Here is a 16,799-nt window from a genome sequence, read left to right on the forward strand (position 1 = left end):
ATGCCTGCATCTTCGATATTTCAGCGAATTTCGCTACCAAACTGTGGGAAAACATTTTTGACATATCAAGCACTCAAAATATGGAAGAAAAAGAAAATCCCTCCTTAAGTAAACTAGTAGTGGATATTATTATTCCCGTAATTCACGCGACACTTTCGGGTCCTCCACCGAAAGACTTGCTCACGTCGCAAAGATTATGACTGAAGTAAATTCTCTCTATTCCTCTTCGTTACTCATCTTTCGAGCCAAACACTTCCCCTAAGAAGCACACGGCGATCACCCTAGTGCTCGCCAAGTACCAAATGACGAGCCCCCGCAGAGCCAATTATCCGATGCACCGGAGCAAAGCACTGTCGGGTTGCATTAATCGCAGCGAAGCTCCGAAACACAGGCACGGCCGCAGTCTTCTAACCGAGAACAGCGCGGCGAGTGCAAATCGGCCGTCGTTCGCCTAACACGTGTCTGGCCCCGGCGTAACAAAGACGATTAAAGCGATATCCTGGCGCCAGCGTCGGCTAAGAGAGGCCATCCCTGGCGACCGTGAGCGTGCAAGCTCACCTGCATCCGCGCTCTCGATGCACTTGCACCATTATCCTCGGCCCGCGGGGCCAATTGCCATTAACATACAATGCCGCCCGCGGCTGATACGCGCGCAGACGAATATCCCCGGCCAGTGATTTACCGTCGCGAATTAATCTCCCGCGTTAAATGAAAAGCCAAAGACTCGCGCGTGCATCGTGCGCGACCGATCGCGTGGGCGCAGCGCAGGCGAGCGGGGTGGGCACGTCTGGGGGGATATCATCCCACGAAACGCATCTCGGAGATGGGATCGACGAGATAAGGGATGGGACGGTCGCGGGATCTCGGCGTCACGCGATGACGACGCGCCGGTGTATCGCTGCTTTTCGGGCAGCGAGATTGAACGATATCCCTGCCTTTGAATGCGGGAATCGAGGATACGCCTGATGATTCGAAAGGATTCGCGCGCAGGTTCTTGTTCTTTCAAGCTTAAAATTTTTAGTGGCGCAAGGCTTTCGGAGATTATTACCCATTTACTAATGGGATATTACGTTTTGGTATATTTTAATAATATGAAGGGGCGTAATGTGGAGAACTGATAAATAAAATAACAAATACCGAAGGGCACGAAAAGAAGATGAAAGCAAAGGAATAAAGTGGAAGAAGTGAAAGTTATTCCTAAATCTGAGGCAGGTATCTACTACGTATTGACTATTGGTAGGGTAGTATTACCAAGAGGAGGTATATTGATCATGAATGTTTGCGTTCCTGTGACTAAATCGAATTGTATGACACTTGGAAATATTAAAAGCAAGATTATTTTTCTCACACCACACTTCTGGCTTGAAATATCCTCTGGGAGTAGAAATGTGTCCTGGACGTTCTCAATGCAACGAAATATCTTCAGAAATGCCCCTTTAACTCTGTCAGGCCTTTCTCAGCGATCGCTCCTGCTGAGAAAGTTTTGTAAAATGCGTAGCAAGTGAAATCCTTTCCTGATGTGTCTTAGACGGGAACCTGTGGCTTGGCAGTGCCTTGAACAATGTTCACGAAATACTGCAGAAATGTTTGCGACAAAAAAGGCCAATCACGTAAATCCATCTCGCTATCGAATCTCGACGGCCACAATCGTCTGAGCCGAGGGTACCGTACTTAAACTTCTCTCGCAATCTCTGTCTTCCCAAAGTACGAAATTAAATCCATCGCTTCCTCGTCTACGTCACCATACTCGGCACCAACCCCGGCACTCCGTGAGATTGAATCGCCATCAGCGAAGGCATCAGCATGCCCTCCGTAAAACTATCCGAGGCTCTTATAAATGCCGCGTGTCCGTGCAGCAGCGTGACAAGATAATTCCCTCGCATTAGCCAGCGGATAATTCACGCGTTATTCGTATCACTCCACTACCGCATGCCGCGTTCACCGGCAAGGAAAAGGGATCGTGCGCGGAACTCGCGCTTAGCCGGGAACAGGACCTAGCGAAGGGAACGGGCTGAGGGGAGAAAAAGGTTTGCGGGTTGATCGATTCGCGGTGGGGACCAATTAAATCGTGATTCAGCGTGGATGTAATTCCAGCAGAAACGTTGCTGCTCGCAGATATAATCTCCTCGGTCGCAATAAATCGATGTAGGTAAATGAGTCGCGTCCTTTCCATCGCGGTCTCGTCCTCCTTTCTCGCCGCGTTACCCACTTGCCGAGGATTCATCGTTTACGCGAGTGCGCAGGCACTCGCCGGGCATCGAAGCAGATTGTGGAAGGAAAAACGAGGGTAGGTGACCCAAGGCTGATTTTCACGTCTGTCAGAGTCGGATGTAGTAGTGCTGCTGGCTAATCGAGTCGCTTCTCTTAGCAGTTACTTTTCACATGGAGTAGAAGGTTTCTTGGGAACCTGTTCGCGCTGGCCGTGAAACGTTCCGTTGTAGATTGCCGAGGAAATGGTGAGAGGATTCGTTTCAATTTCGTTACTTTAGCTGTTCAGCGTTTGCTATACGAACAGTGGGTATTTAAGATTGGGATAGGGAATATGACGAACCAAGCGATGAGGGATAAGAAAGAATGCAAGAGATCAAGGAAGCGCAGTTGGATAGAGTCGTCTAAAGGGTTGCTGAAGTTTCAAGTAGTTTTCAGAAGTTACATGTGCAAATAGGGTCTACAATTTTTCTTGCTCATTATCCACAGACTTTGGTCACTATGAAAATCGTAGACGCTCGTATCAGTCTAATTACAGATAATCTATCTTTCACTAAAATTAACGGAACACCGTTGCAAGTGAAAATAAAAGCACATCTCCGCAACTCTTCGTTATCAGAACCATAATTATATGTATAATTAGTACGGATATCTGAAAGCTACAATATTTCGTTAAAAATAACGGAAGCAGGACTGCTGCGTTATGAATTTCGATGGAGAGCAACATTTCGATGTTTGTTTGTCTTGGAATCCATTTTTCGTTATAATTAATGGGGGCGTGGAGTGTCCCTTCTATTATAGATTGTCTCGTGGGCGAGGGCCATTGTTTTTCGCAGTCGAAATTGGGGGAAAGGGGCGGCCGGGGGTGGGCAAATGAGAAAGGAACGGGAATGTACGATTGACTGGTCGAGCTCTATTAGTCGGGCTTGTATCATGGCGTTGGGAAACTTCGTTTGTGACGCGACACGAAGCGTTCCTCGTTATAAGTCCAGCTTTGCATGGAACGGAAGGGTCGACGTCGAACTCAGCCGTGCGGGTAATTAAAAACGTCAGTGCGATAATTATAACGGCGTCGTTGAGCGATCGTGATTTGTCTTCGCCAATGGAACGAGCCGATATGAATAGTCCATTGTCGGCTGCCCGCGGGATAATTGGTAAACTTGAATTTAAACCCGAAATCCTCGAGGGAAGCAGGGGGAGGAATACATTTTAAGTTTCGCTTCAACTTTAATTACGAGGCTCGAGTACTTCGGAGAAGTGGTCATTTACTTTTTATCTAAATTAGAGTCTCAACGACCCTAGGATGTTCTGGGAAACACGAGCTGAGAAGTGATGCTTGGAAATTGTAATCAGATTTGCAATTGATTCCATTCGAATTTATAAATGAAAGTAGAATATTAGAAACAAAATTTCTCGCGCAAGAAAATTTACAGTCGTGTTATTCAATGGCTGTTTTAATCATTTTTTAATTATTATATTGAGGTAGTTAGATTTCGTGGAATAGGTTAGTGTCTTTTAGGTAATTTAGGGTGTCCTTTATGTGATTCTGTGACATTCTGCGAACTTCGAGCTACGACGTCACTATTAAGCTTGATGTAAGTCGATGTTCAGGCATGAAATTTGATCATCCAGTGGGTGATAATTTATACAACGTATCGAATGTGAGGCATCGTTAGACGATCCTGTGACCTGCGGAATTTTGAATTACGCTCTTGGATTTATCTCGAGCGAGTTCGAATGACACGTAAGTCGAGCAACGGCTCACCGATACGGATGCGCATTATCACGAGACCGTGCAACTTATCTAAGTTCCCACTTCGAGACTGTATTTTCAGAGCGTAGGAATAGTAACGACAACTCCTATTACTCTTTTCCTTGGTGGCAGATATCCGATATCCATTATGCGCAATCTAACAATGCTCGGAATAAACTCGGGTTGACCTGAATTTTCCAATTCAGCGTGCCTCGAGTCTTCGCTATGTTCTAATTCAGTTTTAATAACGCGAGAAATCAACGTCCGACGTATGAATAATTTAGATCCTAAAAGCATCGCGGTATTTAGGGGCTCTGAAGACCCAATACGTATATATATAGAACATCACAGTAGATAATTGCATAGGAGATCAGAATATATTTGAAACGACTCCAGAAGTATCGCTTTTCATTATTCGGTAACTGGGTTTCGTGACGTTATTCGATACGTGAGACCTAGTTAGCTACAGTAAGTCAGCGAAACAATTTTATTTTGGTACTGAAGATATATTGCATCTTCTTTGTAACACGAAAAATCGTTGAGAAATTTATATACATATATATGGGGGTTGCAAATTCTCATAGTTTAATGCTAATTAGGTACAATATAATGGTCGTGCAGGTTTGTCAGGATTTTAACGATTCCCGGGTCAAGGAAAATAATTCACGCCTTTCCACGCTGACCCCGCGAACCAGATGAAGTAGCTAACAAATAAGCGAAATCCTCGGTCGATTATAGCGCATTGTTCTCGTTTCGAGTGGCTCTCGTTCGGATCCGAATGTCACGTATTGTCGTTGCAAGTGCAACGGGAACACACACTCTCCTAATGGAAGTGTCAGCTGCAGCTGCACGGTTCGCGTTTCACGCAGCCAGATACCATTTCGTTTAATTTCTCCATTTAATTATTTAATCATTTACTTGACCGAGTCGTTCACCCCATTCCATTAGGCGCGATCGTGTGCAAGAATCATGGGTATCATTTCCCTTTGGTGTAACACGGTTGAATTGCATTTCAGTTCGATTCTAATCACAATTACCGGCACGAATTTATATCTTAAAGAATGTTTGACTATTACAAAATTATTGAGGGCTAAAGAAAATACTTCTTGCGTGGCATGAGGAAATAATTATTTCCACTAAAAGTTTGTGCTTACATGCATTACAAGGTGGACTGCAAATATGAAATCATCAAAATTAAAAAATGGTACACTCAACGGTCTTGCAAATACCTACTCCTCGAAAGGTTAAAGGGCGAGTCACAGTTGCAGCAAAGTTGTATCAAGCTAATCCCCTCCATCTCTTTAATACTCACCATTCGCTTAATACTGACTTACGATTAGTCAGAAGGCAGCGATATCGTGTTAGACACGAAATCCAGCGTTCTTGGGGATCCGTGGAATTGGGGAGCGGTTTTTAGGGTAATCCAGGGGGGACCTCGAAGATGAATCCAGCGGAATGAAGTCACGCTGAGAATTAATTATTCGAAATGAACGCCGTTCGCCCATGGCTGGTCTCCATTAAAACCAGGAAATTGTCCAAGATTAACGTCTCGCTTATGGCGGGGATGCTTCGGTCGTGGCTACCAGTGTCGATCGGCAGTAAAACAGAAACTCGTTCGCGTTCCTAGGATTTCAGTTGCGATTTCCAGTTAAAATCGACGCCCAGTAATCGTGCATAAATTAATTACTCTCTGGCACATGGGCGCTAGAACTGTTTTTTTTTTTGTCATTTCGATGTGTAATAATTATTACGTAATCTGGTTGCGTGGCTGAAATGAACAACGCGCCAGGAACGACTCCTTCCTGTGCAATTACGCCCCTGGCAACCTATTTTCCAGCACGCCACAAGGTAGACGCACAATATAAATACTTCGAATGAAATTACTTTTCAGTTTTGCTGCTACATGCATTCTTTCCATTAGAAGTCTGAATTGCATTTAATTCCGCCTAAAATTGCCTTCGTTCTCTCATTGTAAAAATGGTAATATAACATGGTAAAGCTACACACAGAGAATTTAGTTGATATGAAAAAGCAAACTTCTTAGATTTCTTGCTGAATTCTGCGGTGCAACTTGTGGCAGTTAATTCAGACAAATTAAATAATTAAATTCGGCTACTGATTTAATAGAGTTCGTTGCCCTCTGATTTAGTTGTGAGATGCGATTACAGTCTGATGGTCCTGTAATCTTCAGCAGCCTGTTCTTTCGAGAGTTTCTGATATCGTATTACGTCGAGCTGAGTAGAACGAGTTAAGAAAAGTCTTTCGCTTGGGAAACTGGCCGGTATTATAATTGAAAGAATGCAGCTCTTCTCTCTTTCTTCGGGCCAGTTATCGTAACAGAATGCGAAGAGAACTTACAGCGGTTAATCTTTTTAATAAGGCTCTGATTGTAATCCCCCTGAATTTACAGGGTCATCGGAGTCCATTGTCTCTGTGAAATTGGAGCATTCACGAAAGTCGATATCTTGCTCTCGCTTGTTCTCCAATACCGCAGAAAAGAATTGACAGACAACCTTGTGACCTAATTGAATTCCACCACGATTATTTAACGAGCCTTGGACTCGATTGTTTTTGCCTCTCTCGGTACAGTGTTTCTTAAATCGCGTAGCTTATTGACAACTCGCGATGCATTTGACGTATTCGGGGTTTTGACCACTTTCTTCCCCATTTATTATTACTGTCGAATTACTATTTTATTAGCACAAGACAAGGGAGTAGTGTAATGCAGAGTTATGAGATTTTAATAATTTTAATGTAGGGATTCGAAGTAGTCGAAGTTTTCTCTTATTTTATTTTGCAGATTTAAGGATTTTTGATTGCAAAGACATGGTCAATCTTTTGCAAAATAAAGTACATTGGCACTTGCTCAGAGGGGGGCATAAGAAGTCCTGATTAAAAGCCATTCAAACGCAAAATCTGAGAAACACTGGCGTGGTATTTTAATAACAGCAGAGTGTCTATGCGTTAATGGTGGTTGAAGCTGACAAATGGACGTCGGTTCGTGGCATGGAAACTAGAATACGAGGCAATTGAAAGTAACAATTAGATGTCGGTTTGCGACATAGAAAAGTAGAAGTGGAATTTTCTCTCGGGATAACCTCGTGCATGTGGGCCATCGCGTAGTTTCTGTCTTACGTTAACGGACCATGAAATGGAATTTAATTACGAGGATAATAGAAAACCGTTCGAATGGGAAAGTGAGTTACTTCAATCGAGAGATAAACTGTTCGAGCATCATGCATCTATTCGATAGCAAAACCAACCAAGCACTGCAAAAACTGGAGAAAGTCGACTAGTGGAACAAAAAATTATCGGTTCATCAACGTAATGTACTATCTGCAAAATAGAAATAAATATTTCCTCGAAGTAATTACTGCTGCTAATCAAATTCTACAACTCCTTGAATTATAGATCCAAATGAGCACAATGAGCCTGTCGTTTACGATATTCAATTTTATTGAATAAGGAAACGCGTTTCTGTGCCGCTATGTCGCGCTTCATCGCGAAGGTCTTCATCGACTCGGGACAGGTTGAATACAGCGTATTCTTTTGTCAATTTCCACGATGCTAAGGTAAGGAGGGTTGTTATCGAGTCGCTTACAGAGAGGAACGGTGGAAGGAAAGATGGGTGATCGAGAAAAGGGCCCTTTTGAATAAGACTTCTTTATGCACAGCTCGGGGAGCTTCCATTCCGTTTACCTATCGTGGAACGAGACGGTTGAGATCCACTCGCCATATCTGGTTTGCGCCTGGTCGATAAATATAGTTTGTAAACGGATTGATCGGTAATTGACTTAGCAATCGCGTTACTTTCGACAAGCGTGTAAGTATTCTCACAGGCGTATGAAATGAATTGTTTTTCATCAAGACTGCAAGTTTACCGCAGTGTTTACCGTGCTTTAACTTTCATTGGAGTACCACTATTATTTTGTACGAAGTTATATTAGATTTTTTCAATTTGACTACTCTCTATAGTTGCTTTTTGAAATTGGCTTGTCTAGATATCGCGTTCGACTTTTTACAGTAAAATTCTTCTTCCTGTGGGCGTTGTTAACTAGTGTATCTTTTTATATTTATAGTCATATTTATTCGTCGATTTTCAAAAGATGATAGTTGTAGAGCGATCGAGCCTTCTGATTCTCCTTGACTTATTTTCCTGTCAGTTTTTTTTTTTTTGTAGAATACGTAATCGAGCAAATTATCGTGTAGCAAAACCGAAACATTGCTTCTTCTCGACGTCCTTAGCAATTTTCCCAGTATTTTACAAGCCGTATCAATTATTTTGCACTTGTGATTCCCTTTGTGTTAAAGTGCTTCAAGGTTAGATCATTATTATTCCGTAGCGACGGCAAACCACAAGCACCACAATTTAAGAAGTCCGCACACATAATTACGAGAGATTAACACTCACGGATGATCCAAGTGCCAACAATATCCCGTATCACGCACGGCGATAAATAGCTGCAAAATCCACGGTGATTTTCTGCTACGGAAATACACGAGGAATTATATCAACTAAAAATAGTGGAGAAGCTCCGACTCGTAAAGCGTCGAAATTATCGTCGAACGTAAAGTTGAGATTAATATAAAAACGATGGGACGTGTTTATTTGTTGCGGCGGTGAAATTAACGCGCACTCCAGCGCTACCTCCCTCAGGGAAAGTCATATTAATAATTCATTTCGCTACGGTTCCACCTGGACCGTTGACAGTTGTCTTCTCCATGTTTCGTAATTTCCATGCTCCGCCGGCTACCGACTCATTACAAGCCTAATTTACCGAAATTACGAGCAGGCATTACGACGCGATGCACCTAACGTTTTTTAACCGTAACGCTACTGTCCGCCACCATATGGCGTTCCGTTGAGGGGCATTAAAGTACAGCACATAATGTGGCATCGATTCGTATGAACTTGCCAGTTGCACTACTTTCTCTAGCTCTTCGTATTGGACTTAATTAAACACAGATGCTGCGGGCCTCGGATATGTGCGATTAACCTAGAACATTGAACCAGATCGCAGTTGATAGGAAACGAAAGCGTGGACGATCTTCTTTATGGCGCGGGGAAGAAAATTCTTATAACTTTATTACTGTACTTTGCGCAAGACAGTGAAATGAACTCGAGAAATCGACAGTTTGTGCTTCTGTTTGGAATTAATTGTCTTGTGTATATTATAGGGGAATTTCCCAGAAAATTGGTCGTATTTTACAGATGACGCGAGGGATTTGGATGACATCGAAATATGATGTGGTACATGTGAAATTAGGGGGGGTTTAAGTCATCATTTTGATCGCCTCGAATTTGTTTAAAAAACACAGCTCGTGGAAGATTGCAATTATATATTTTTAGCAATTGCTTCCATGAATTTTTATAAAATTCGAGTATGTTGTGATTCATGTGATGTTAGGGGAAGTTTAAGTCATCATAATGCTGGTTTGAAATTTGTTTAGGAAATAGTTCACAACTTTTGAGGGTTTATCAAACAGCGTTGCAACAGCAATGCAAATTAATCTCATTCAGCATAATCTTAACACATCTTAGACACGATTAATGACATACTCAAAACAATTACTGTATAAGAAAACCAAGACACCTCGCTCCAGCTTCAAAAGCGTCACATTACCACTGAATCTAACAACTCACAAACAGAAGGAGCAATCAATCCAAGGATACAGAAAACACAATGAAATCCAGCTCTGTACCGTCACCTACAATCACCCACTGCCATGGATCTCTTACCTCCTGAGAGGGGGCTAAAAAGGGGGCAACGAACGTTCCAAATCTTCATTACCCCCTGCCAACAGGGCCCATCGGTTAATTTATGCGTGGAACAGTTCTAAACGCTGATCGGTATAATTGACCGTGTTGGACGGCGTAACGAGATTTCTGGATTAATGGCTCGCCTCGTTACACGTTTCTCGTTGCCCGGTGTTTCTATCCAATTACGTAATAGCGTGGCCACGGCAGGTAGAGGCTGCGATCCGATCCTGGATCGCGTTCGCGAAATAAACGGTCGATCGTTCTGGCCCGCTCCCGTTATTATCGAGGCATATCGGCTCGTTGGCACGTGCTTTCGTAGGAAGATCGTGCTTATTAATTAACGGCAGGTACGTGGGAAACAGAGAAAGAAGAAAACCACGAGTGGACGGAGAAGAAGGAGAAGAAGAAGAAGAAGAAGAAGAAGAAAAAGAAGGAGTCTCGTGGAGGAGCGAGTCGCTGATAAGATCGCTGGTAATGAACTATCCACGTCCAGGGTGCTTCTAATGAGGACCGTAGGAAGTAATCTCTTTGCCAGGAAGAAACACGCGCGACTCTGCTCTCCTCTCCGCGGTTTCTGCACTCTCTTTTGCGCTTTCGACGGAAACACGCGGCGGTCAGCTTGTCTCTGGGACGAAGGACCTCTCACCTGCCCCCCACTTTTCTGTGTCCTTCTGCTCTTCTTCAGATTTTTAGGGGATTTTTTGGGGGAGCAGTTTTGGCTTCGGTGGGTGATATGGGCTTGGAATAATTGGAATAATCTCGTGTGATTAGGCTAGAGTTACGAGTTGGATGGGATTATGGACAGATTGCTGAAATTTGCATTGGCTTACTGGAGCGAGTGGACACTGTTGGTATTCGAATTTGGATTTTTTTTATTGAATCGCTGTCGAATAGTGGAGTAACACTGTGCTAACGACTGTTAATGAGTAGTTTTCTGTAGAGTAGATATGGTGGGTGTTAGCTGTTATCATTCTTACTGCACAATTATTTTCGATTAACTACCTTCTGTGCACAAGTTCTTTACCACCTTAATAATATTAGGAAACTAATGCAACAGAAGCATATTTGATCAACAATCTCATGTTCCCGCACGGTCGATACATTTGAGAAAATACAATTGTTCGGTCTAACTGTCCTCCGTATAACAGGGACGTCAGAAATGCGAATGTATTGGATTTCGCTGGACGGGAATAAAAAGGCAGCAAATTGGAATTTAGTGCGAGCACTCTGACATTCCCGTAGGAATGCTACGCGTATTCCGCGGAACCGTCCACGTGTGAAGATAAAAATGCAACGAAATAGTCGAATTCTGCGAGAAGAAAATGGTACGTGGGTCTGAGATGGAGACGTACGTGACGTCTTGTATAATGTTTCGAATACATTTTTGCTCTGCCTTCTCTCTTTCCTTCGTTTAAATATCATTTTCCTGTTTAGATATTTGAATGCAGTGTCGACGTATTCAGAAATATACATCTTACAAAATTCGACAATAATTTTATTATCCAAATTGTTTTGCTACGCAATATTCTACAGCAAACATTTTTCATATATGAAATAGCGAATGAAATAAGTTGCATCCCCTTCAGCTGTTATTTAGTTCTCTCGATTTCGTTCATATATTGTTAGAGAAACTCTGAAAATGTTTATTGTGGGTTTGTAATAAAGCACTAGCTACCGCACGAGCACTTCCATGCGAAATCCGCTGAAAGTGTCGTTAAACGTTGCGTTTGGAAAGCCAAATATCAGCTCCAGAGGATTGCACGTCGATTTAAAGCAATAACTTTCGTATGCAAAGCGGTCTGCAGACAACCTCGAATCGCTATCCCAAAGCCATTACCGTTTACCGATACAGAACTGTATAATATTTCGCGTTGCGGTCCCTGGTTCGCAGCCTCTGCGTAGAAATATTTCCCTGTCTTTATGACTGCCACGGGTCCACGCAGCGTCACATTTTACACTGTTACACGAAACCTGGTAGTGCGCTACGTGCAGCGAGGAAACGCTCTTGAGACCTCGAAGAAAGCTGCTTACAGGAAACCAAGCTGTGTGTAATAATTGCACGGCTTTGTTAAAGCTTTGACTCGTTTCTCAGTTTGACTAATCGTTTCGGGATCCACAGAGAGAATCTAGCTTGATAACACGAAGTTATTGTTTGCTGTATGGCAAAATTTTGTAAACAAAGATTTACCTACAGTGTATTAGAAGAGGCATAGATAGTACAATCCTCAAAATAAGTAGAGCAACTTGATCCTGGGGAATTAATAAAATTTCAACAACAAAAGAGGTAGGTTCCCTGTATTTAAAATCGGCAGATTTCAGCTGGAATCTATAATAGTAGGTATATATAACACGAATTATTTCCAAAATATCTAATATTCTAATAGATCCCCTAATTATTTCGAGCAGTGCGTAATGATCGTGTTGAATTCTTTAATTTTATGGTGCTATGTTTGAATTGTGAACATCCACGGGGATAAATAAAATCTCGTTGGGCGATTTTTCAATAGTTAAATTGATATTTGGAATTTTGTAGCGCTTGGTGCTTTCAAAATGCTCTCTAACTATATAGTAATTGTATTTACAACACAGCTATTATTCTCACCCTTATCAGATAATGCGTTTGCTATTCCTATTAGTCGATACTTTCAGCACAGGAATTGATTACTTTACCAGTAATTCGAGATTGTTCAGCTACGTGCACCACCCCGTGCAAACATCTTCGTTCGTTTCCTTTACCTTCGTGCACAGTTTCTACTTCGAGTCCAGCTAGAAGTTCGAGGAACTTGCCACGAGCCCTCAAAAGTGCCGTCTCAAACTTTCCTACAATGCAATGCGATGCTGTAGCATCCATGTTTCGATACTCCCGCTGGAACCAAGGGAACGGACTCTGCTCGACCATTTTCAAAGTTGTCCCGCGTTTATTACACCCGGGGGAAGCTGTTAAGACGACGGTTTGCTGTTTACTACGATGCAGCTTGAATCGGGAAACTGGCGACAAAAGCGTGCTGCGATCAGTCGAGAAAGTTGTATCGATGTTCAATCGCCTTTTTATTATCAATTTTAAAAGACGATTGAACTTGTTGCCAGTAGTTCTTCGAGCGTCTAGTAAATACCTACTACATTTCTCTCTTTAAATGTCTTTTGAAACTGCCAAAACGACAGCTGGAAAATTAAAAGATTCTCCCACAAAAAATGAAGACAATATGGAAACCTTTGCACTTAATAAGTTCGCAAAGAATCCAAGTACAATATTACTATTCAATACTGGAAATATTTATTATTAGTGAGTATCTCATCACTCCCAAACTGAAGTCCGCATAATTTGATAAAATGATTCGTCAAAATAATGAGCTACACACTTTTGCAATAATATTTTCCTAATACTAATAACAAAAGAGATCCAAGTGATGCAATATAATATTTCCTTTACTGTACATTTCGACTTTCACAGAAGATTCTTTTATTCTCAGCCTCCTCAGTTTCACAAATAAATTCTAGATAATATTGCGCTCGAACTGAACACGACGTGTAAGCTTATACCACACAATTATTATCCACAATGAGCGATCATTTCCATCAGTCTCATTCAGAACAATCTCCACCTCCATTCCTCCCCTATACATCTTCCGCGTGAAATTGATTCTCGACCACTCGAAGCCTCGATTCCTGCTTCCGGCAGCCCATGTTTCGGTATGTCGATGATTGAGGAAGAGGCTCTGGGGCGGATTAAGGATTCCAGACGAATATTACCAGGGCAACTTCGGAGAACTCTGGCGAAAGGCCAGGAATCCGAAAGACCTTACGCCGCAGTCGTCATCGTGATCGTTTGAGCGCGGCCCCCGCTCGTCTTCAGCAATATCGGTGAGCATTGTGCATTGTCTGCCGCGCATATCCCCGTACTTTCATTGCTCCGCCGGTTCCATGCATATGGATGCACCGCGTGCACTTTTCTATGCCCCACTCCCGGTGAATGGTCGGCCATCGTGGCCGCACAAAGACGGCGCGCGCGAAGAAAGGGTGAAATGAAGATAGGCACCTTTCGGGGTGGTGGTGCCACCCCAGGGGGATGCGTTTGCCGATCGTTGGGGGGGGGGGGCTCGAGATGGCGCGGGACGCCTTTGAGCGCCCCACCGAAAAAGGAACGCGGACGTGGATTTCAATATTGAAAAATATGCGCCTCTAGAAGAGAGTTCGCGCGAAAAGGGGGAAGTATTATCATTTCAGACGGGGTCTCGTTCAGACGTGCCTGAAACTGGAAAGCGAGCGGGGCCGAGTAAATATTCTGTTAGAGAGTTTTGGGACAGTGTAGTTGAAGATACTTGGGATATAGAGGTGAATGCGATGCAAGAATGACTTGGATTTTGTATCGGACATGCAAAAATCAATATTTTTTATTCTTTCTCTGTTCCATGCTTCTCTGTTGTACGGGAGGATGTTTTTTTTTATTGAAACGTATATTTTGGATACAATAGGGAGGCTATGTCGAGTGGGGAAGCTTTTACCAGCCAGGTTCTATGAACGTTTTCATTTGTTTGATGCGGGGGTGGAGTTTCATTAGCGGTGTACACGTCCCTGTGATTTTCCTGTGTTTGCATTTCCGCCATTGTCAGGATCCATTTCGAGTAGCAAAATCTCGATTTTTATGCAATTGTTCCGACAAGAGAAATTACGGATTCCACTAATATTGATCTCTTTGGGGCCGTTAGAGATCTCGCCAAACTCACATCGTACATTTCAATTTCCTTTCTGTACTTTCCTCAAAATACCCCGTTTCGAAAACCACCTTTCATCCCGACGGCAGCGTAATTTCAAATACATGCCTGTTCCCCCAACTGACATTCATTCGCGCGCCAAGTCATTCGGTACCTGCTCCTTGCGTTTCATAGAAGCAACTTTTAGACAGAAACAGGGGGAGAAGGGAATGCGAGCTGCGGAGCCCTGTTTCTAAGCGCGCTGGGAAGCTCGCGTTAAAACCTTTCGCCGGCGAGGAAAGCGAATAACGGGGACTCGGTGTAAAAACGAAAACCCAGCGGTGGTATTCAGCGGGAAAATGGAAATGTCGGCCTCAGACGCTTTAAGATGCCAGTAACTCGTCGTTGGGAGGAGTGTAAAAAGGATGTTCACCGATAAGGAAGAGGTTTGTGGGCGCTGCACAGGGGAGAGGAGGTGGGTTAAGACGGGGAGAACCCTTAAAAACGGGGCTGCGAGCCGAAACGCAAAAATAATACGTCTTGCTGACCTCTAAAACGCATTAGGGATACGCAGAGACTGGTCGTCGAAAGGGGAAGAAAAATTTATCGACAGGTTAGATCGATAAATCGCGATGCTGCTGGGAGTTGGGGAATCGGAGCAAAGCGAAATGACGGAGCAAAGTGAAGTATTGATTTGTACAGGGTGTAAAAGAATTAAATGTGATCCTAAAGTGTCAGCTTTTGTGACATGGATTTTAGAAAATAAAAGTGCACGATGCGACATGGCAAGAAAATAATCTCGTGTCTGTTACTTTTGTGATTTTTGTGTGTTATTAAACTTTAAATGCTCCTCTTTGCTCCAGGTTCCCCTATCTCTCTAGGGGAGCACGAAAGGTTCTCGTTCATTCCTCTTTGAACCAGGCACGCGGTACATTTTTCAATATCCACCGAATCGAAGGCGTAATATAGCGAGATGGTATACGACGTAACGGGATGATCGAAGTTTACGTCGCCTCGGGGATCGTGAGTCTGCAATGAAACGGTGATACATTTGGAGGAAACTTTGCTCTTGTCGCGTTCCAAGTTCAGGCGCAGGGAATAAAGTTCGGTGGACGGTGAGAAAGTTGGGCTCAAATTGGTTTCTAATATATGCAAATTGCGAGGGGGAATGTTGCATGGAGCTTGGAATACGTGCCCGAAGGCTGCGAAGAGCTTTCTGATACATACGAAGTAGGTAAACCAATTGCTTAGACGTTTCTTGATTTGTTTCCACGTGTAAGTATATCTCGAGTTTTCTTAAAAACTCTTTCCTTAGTTAAAGGCATTCTGCATAGGATATCTATCGTGGGATGTAATAGAAACTGTTAAGCACTTGCTAATTGCACAATTCTAAAAATTCGTAGACTCCTCTAATTACTGTCTACTCCACGACTGACTGTTCTCGGCTAAAAACACACTCCAACTTAATGATCCATCCGTAGACATATTCTTCGTACCGCGAAGAAAACCCAAGAACGTTTTTAATCTGTGACGCAGCAGTTTCTACAGCCTCAACTTCTTTTTCCCTTGCCCAAGAGAAGTTTCTTGACTTCATTAACCTTTAATAAGCGGGGCTTATTTACTTATCCCTGAATGGTGGACGTTGGAACGCACCCTTCTTCGCGCGACTGTGACTCGCTGAAGACTTAATCCCTTGGATGCTACATTCTTCATTTGCTCAGGATCTAGCGGCAAGGTTTCCATTGAAGCCAGGCAAGGTCGTGGCTCGGTGTCGCGAAATTCTGCCTGGCCCCGCCGATTCGAGGGTGTTTCTTTCACGCTGCTCGCTTACGCATCCGTGCTACCGCACGTGCGGCTGCGGTTGTAATCCGCCGTTCGTGCGCCAGCACTCCGTGGGAGAAACAGCTTTGCCGCGTCTGGAACGTCGAATCGATATTTGTTCAACCCTTGCACCGGCGATGAGCAGCGGCGTTACTTTTTCGCGGGGAAATTAGCGTTGGTAGGAAATCACACATTTCAATTCCATTGGCCAGTTTTGTGGGAACGAGAATTGTCCCTTGGAGGATTTGGAACTCGATTTACCTGGTTGTAAGTCTGGAGATTTGTGGCCATTCTGATGTTTGGAAAGCAAAGAAGTTTTAGAGCCATCCAGTGACCTGTAGATTTAATATTTGGAGGCCTTTTCGACAAGTGTAATTAATCATTGATGGCTAATATGCTGGGAATTAGCTACTCATGAATTCCTCTAATATATTTCATTTAAGAAGTGTTTGTTCTAGCTGTGCGTTTCCTCTGTGGATCGAAGAATCTTAATATCGCTTTTTTTAACTGGTTCTCCAAATTTAACACGCCTGTAATACGATTCACGACATTTAGAAATCGAGAC

The 16,799-nt window shown here is 43.2% G+C and overlaps 1 protein-coding gene across 7 annotated transcripts in view; it reads left to right on the forward strand.

Moving 5' to 3' along the window:
• The window catches only part of Raskol (Ras GTPase-activating protein raskol), a 365,041-nt gene that overhangs the window by 123,410 nt on the left and 224,832 nt on the right, over positions 1–16,799 (forward strand). The window lies entirely within an intron of this gene.

This window comes from Andrena cerasifolii, chromosome 8 (genome assembly GCF_050908995.1).
Source record: "Andrena cerasifolii isolate SP2316 chromosome 8, iyAndCera1_principal, whole genome shotgun sequence".
Classification (NCBI taxonomy): domain Eukaryota; kingdom Metazoa; phylum Arthropoda; class Insecta; order Hymenoptera; family Andrenidae; genus Andrena; species Andrena cerasifolii.